The sequence below is a fragment of the Lissotriton vulgaris genome, chromosome 3_1 (genome assembly GCF_964263255.1).
Source record: "Lissotriton vulgaris chromosome 3_1, aLisVul1.2, whole genome shotgun sequence".
NCBI classification, from domain to species: Eukaryota; Metazoa; Chordata; class Amphibia; order Caudata; family Salamandridae; genus Lissotriton; species Lissotriton vulgaris.
Genome location: NC_141689.1, coordinates 753,179,118 through 753,185,117, shown reverse-complemented (window position 1 = coordinate 753,185,117; position 6,000 = coordinate 753,179,118).

The following is a 6,000-nucleotide window of genomic DNA, read 5'->3' as shown; positions in this document are numbered from 1 at the left end:
CTGATAGCTGTTTTGCAGAATTTAAAGAAAAGTACTGCTGGTGCAGGGACAACTATGGCCCCACCTGCAGGAACATTATATAACAAATATATGGCAGATATTCTGACACTAGGGAACGGCACGGAAGTGATAGAACAAAATGCAACATTTCCCCTGTCTGACATCTTTACGCCGCTCTTTCCAAATAAGAATACAAGCATTGGGATAGCAGGCCCATCAAAAGAGGCAAATAAGAATATACCATTTTTGAAGTTAAAATTAAGAAAACACAACGCAATAGGGAGTATATGTATTAAGAGTAATGGGACCTATCAGGTGGGAAATATCACAAATTGTAACATGACATTTGAAATGACGGCCGGAAATATTAGCATTCCACTTTACGTAGGTGACTCAATTTATTTCATTTGTGGAGAGAAGGCTTATACATGGCTTCCAACAAATTGGGGTGGTTGTTGTCACCTAGGTTTTGTATTACCTGCTATAGCAATAAAAGACACAAAAGAAGTTCGAAGGGACATGCAAAGACATGCACCACGGCGAGGCAGGAGAAGTGTGGATGTGGATCAAAGACATACAGCATCACAGATAGCGGGTGACATATTTAAAGGAGTGATACCATGGATTGGTCCAGCTATCAACTCCAGAGATATACGTAGATTATCCAGGCTACTAGAAGCAACAATAAATGAAACAACAAGTATACTTGAAAATATTACAGTAGAGCTTCAAGCTGTGAGATTAGTTTTGTTACAAAATAGAATGATTCTCGACATGATGCTAGCAGAAAGGGGAGGAGTCTGTGCAATTATAGGGGCGTCCTGTTGCACCTATGTCCCGGACTCCTCTGTTACTGTCAGGGAAGCAATAAAAAGATTGTATCATATAGGTGTAGAAGCACATCAGGATTCTGGTACATGGGATATAGGAGGTTCACTTTGGAGTTGGTTGAGCGCATGGGGTTGGAAGATAGGAATGGTGTTCATAACCATTTTCCTACTAATAATAGGCTGTTGTCTATTAGTTAATTGCCTGCCAATGTGCTGTCAACTAGTGGGACAGCTGACAAAATGCCAAGTGAGGAAATTAAAGGAAAAAGAAAGAATGCTGATGCGAACAGTCACTACTGAGTTAATGAACATAGACATTTCTGACAATGATAAGAACAAACAATATAATTATTAAATTGTGATATGCTGCGTGATGAAATTATTTTAAACTGAGGTTCAAAGGGTCGATTTGTAAAAGATAAAAAAATAAGTTGGCCTTTGCTGAATGACAATATTAAATTGAACCGTAGTTTATATTAATTTCTGTCTGTAACCTGCTTGCAAATAAACAGATCCTACTAGTCATAATGAAATGTTGCTCCATGGTGCACAGCTGGTGCACAGAGGGTTAAATTAAGTTGTCTAAAACTCAGCTGAAACCAGGAAAGAAAGGCAAGTGAACTTGTGCGTGCCCATTCTGCTGAAGTTCCAAGTTGTTTAATGATTCACTAGCTTTTTACCTATGTACCAGAGGCAGTTCAGTCAGTTCAGCGAGCCTTTTCCAGGAATCGCTCGCTGACCTAGAACGTGACAAGTTTGGCCTGCCCTTGCCTTGTCGTCGTAAAGAGGCAAAGTGTTTGCCCAGCACAGATAGCTAGTGCGTCATTGTGTGGGAAAGCAGAAAACACGGGCCACTGCTGATAGTAGATCAACATTGCATATGTACATTTCAAGATAACCGGCCAAGGCAAGGCTGACACGGGCCTCTGCCGATAGTAGATCAACATTGCATATGTACATTTCAAGATAACCGGCCAAGGCAAGGCCGAAAGGCAGGAGTTGGTGGTTTAAAGATTAACCTGTAGCTGCATGGTCAGATGCGTCGCAAATAATGTAAAATGTGAACGTAGACATATTTCTGAAATGCACCTTGATACTGTAATGTACACGTGGACCTAACTCTAGCATGGTCACACCATGATGTAATAGTTAATTAATAACAAGCCAAGAGTCTGTGAAGGTATATAAAGACTGATTTCTTTCTGTAACACCAGATCACTTTGCACTCCTGCAAATTGTCTCAAGCTGCAGCTTTATTGGCAATAAAGCCACTTTCTTTTGAAACTTTGTATGTGCCCTTCTTCATGTCCCTATTAATGAATTTTTTTGCTTTAACAGTTCCAGAATGGTCGGGAACCAAGCTTGAGAGGTCCGGAAAGGAGTTATCAAAATGAGGCAAGATTGTTCTCGTCTCACTTTCTGAAGGACCCTCTGTATCATCGCATAGGGGTAAAAGGCATATCCCCGGATGTCTTTCCAAGATTGTAGGAAGACTTTGACTGCCAGAGCACCCGGGTCGGGCATCCAGCTGAAGTACTTCGGAATCTGAAAAGTGAATCTGATTGCGAACAAATCTACATCCAGAGGACCCCAGATCTTGTTCAGGGTCCTGAAAACAGAAACGTTCTGCTTCCAATCGCTGTAATCGAGAAGGAATCTCGAATTCCAATCCGCCGAGAAGTTTGCTTCTCCCGGAAAATATTCTGCCTAGAGGGATATTTTGTGTTCCAGACAAAACATCCAAATTTTCTTGGCTAGGTTTGACAAGTCCAAGGACTTTGTTCCGCCCAGACGGTTGATATAAGCCACAGCCGATATATTGTCCATTTTCAGGACGGACCTCCCCTGAAGGAAGTGCTTGAAACTCATAAGGGCATAGAGACCGGCAGTCAATTCCAGGAAGTTTATATGGTGACGAGATTCTTCTTGAGACCAAAGACCACCAGTGTTTTGATTGAGTAAACAGGCTCCCCAGTCATGAAGGCTGGTATTTGATTCTAAGACAAATTCTGGCTTGGGGCCAAAGATTGCTTTGCCATTCCAGGCTTCCAGATTGTCTAGCCACCAATTCAATTCTGAGCGGCTTCTAAATCCAAATAAATTCGGTCTTCATACCAAAGACCGGATCTCAGAGCTCTCGCTTTGATTCTCTGGAGGGCTCGATAATTGAGTGGCCCAGGGAAAATAGCCTGAATGGAGGACGATAGAAGCCTAAGAGCCTCGCAAGCTCTCTCAGAGATAAGTCCTGATGTCTCAGAACATATCTTATCTCCTTTTTTATTTTGGAAACTTTCTTTGAGGGAAAAAGAAGAAGACAGCGTATCGTGTCCACGGTGAAACCTAAGAATTTGATGGACATTGCGGGAATCAAAGAAGATTTTTCTTTGTTTATGATGAACCCCAGATTCTCCAGAAGATTCATGGTGAAATTCAAATCTCGAGTCAGTTGGAGAGGGTCTTGAGACATAATAAGGATGTCGTCGAGGTAAATAATCAGACGAATCCCTCTTGATCTTATATGAGACACGACTGCTCTCATCACCTTGGTGAAACACCAAAGGGCGGAAGAGAGTCTGAAGGGAAGAGCCTGGAACTGATACAAGTGATCTTTCCAAAGGAATTGAAGGAAGGGTTGATGAACCTCGGCCATGGGGATAGTGAAGTAGGCATCTTTGAGGTCCAGTTTGACCAACCAATCTTTCTCCAAGAGAAGACCCCTGAGAAGATGGATGCCCTCCATCTTGAAAAGTCTGTAAGTCAGGAACTTGTTTAGGTCTCGCAAGTTGATGATGGGTCTCCAACCTTTTCCCTTTTTTTCTACCAAAAGAAAGTTGCTTATAAATCCCAACTGATCGAATGGGACTTCCAAGATTGCACCTTTCTGAATCATGGAAGAGATCTCTTCCTCTACAATTTTTTCTTGCTCCAAAGACATGTGAATCTTCCTGGGAAAGGAAGTATGTACAGGAGGATAAGTGAAGTCTATCAAAAAGCCTTTTATGGTATTTAAGACCCAAGAGTCCTGAGGAATCAATTTCTGTAATCCCTGGATGTCCTCGGGATTGGGTTATGGCCTTGGAACCAAGACCTATGACCTATGAGATCACAGTAAATCACCAACAGACTGTACGGTAATTATAAGGCTTTAATGAATACACCATAACGCTCCAGTGAAAGCAATCCAAAGTCGTGAGCCAAAAAAAACGGGTTCCTAGTCACCCATAACAACAAACATGAAATCACACCGTCCTCCGCATGAATGCCGGTCCTGGCATTCCCCAACGGAGGGCACCGTGCTAAGTAATGGCCAACAATGCCACTCGTGCTTTGTCTGGCTGCTATCAATGGTAACCAGTGAACGTTAGGACTAAACGTCCCCCGCAAGAATGTCGGTCCCGACACTCGCCAACGAGGAGTACAGTGATACACAGTGGCCGACAATGCCACTCGAGTAATATGTTCTTCACTCCTGAGATGGAGCACGAGTACTAAACTCCCCAGCAAAGTCTATCTATGAGGACCAGTGAAGTCTCTTGGTTGTCTTCCAGAGATGAAAGCAAAACGAGGCTTCCTCACTTTTTTGGCTGTCCAGGTAGTTAACACCAAAGCCTCCCCCGGTTCCGGTCCACACACGCAACAAACGGGAAGCGCAGGAGCGCCCGCTCGCCACGCGCAGAACTCCCGATATGCCCGGCAATAGCCTACTACTGCCCTAGATAAACGTTCACAAAAGCCCCAGATTTACTCACGCACCAGTCGGGACACGCCCTTCTCCCAATACTCCCACCACGCACTGAATGGATGGAGGCTGTGACGCTGCTCCTTGTCTCGCGGTACTGCCAAGAAACGTCGGCTCGGGTTCTGAATATCCGACGATGTTTGCGGAGGCCGCCATTGTATTATGCATGTTCTGACCTGCGCATGCGCCGTGCACGGCATCCCGGGACCTGTAGTTCTTTCACGGTCGTCCATGGGAGTCGTAGTTCTTTTTGTCCGCTATCGCGACTGAGTGTTGTTTTTTCCTGCCGCTATGCTCCGTGCCCCCCACAAACTATGACAATTTCCAATTCATTAAAAAAATGTTGAGTCTTCCGCCCACTTTTAGTGGAAAAGAAGGAGAAGGAAGAAAAACAACACTCACCTGATGGTGTGTTAGAATTGCTTGTTCCGCGGGATCTGTAACCTCTGCCTCTGCCTTGACCTCTACCCCTTTGTGGGTAGAACTGAGGGGTATTGAACTGTTGCTGTTGATATCCCCTGCCAAAGCCGCGACCTCTTGAGAAGGGCCTTTGATTGTAACAGCCGGAAGATTGGCCTCGTCTTCCGGCCCGACAAAAAAGGTTGTTGTTATTAAAACCTTGCGCATATTCTGCTGCGCCTTATCAAGAGCGGTAAATGTGGAAACATACTTTCCAAGAGATTTAATTAGGTCCTCTCCGAATAGAAGGCCTTTAGGATTTTTGGAGGGTTCTTTATTGGCCAGGTCTCCTAATTTTGGATTTATCCTAGTAAGGACAACCCTATGTCTCTCAGAATTAAAGGAAGCATTAGCATTCCCCAGGAGGATAATAGCCCTTTGGCTCCAACCTCTGATCATTTCGGTATCCAATGGAGTACCATTGATGTGGGACTCCTCTGCCGAGTCCAGGATTTTGGCCAGGGGCCCCAGAACATCCAGGAGACGGTCCTGACATCCTTTAAAGGAGTTTTCTACCTCTTTCCTTGGGTCACGCCCAAGTTTGAACAAAAACTTGATACGTTCTGGGTCCAAATTAGGTGTATAACAAACTTTGTTCTTCAAAGAAGGTCTTGAGCATTCAGCTCTGAGAACATTCCGAGTCCCCCTGTCAAGGAGATTTCTGAGCCACTTTTTGATAAATTTCGAGACATGATCTTGAGGCACCCAGTCTGAACTCCTGGGATGTTTAAGATTTTGTGGCGAAAGCATCTCCTCCCCCAAAGGGTCGAGAGTCACGCTTTTGGAGGAGGAAGGAAGATCATCTGTAAACTCATCAAAACCCTCTTGATCATCGTTAAGATCAAAGACATATTCATCAATGAATTCAGAGGAATTAACCGACATGCCATCCTCCATATCAAAATTCATGCCGCCAAGGACACTCTGGGTATTAAAGGCACGAAGGCCTCCACTGTTGGATGAGGTGCCAAG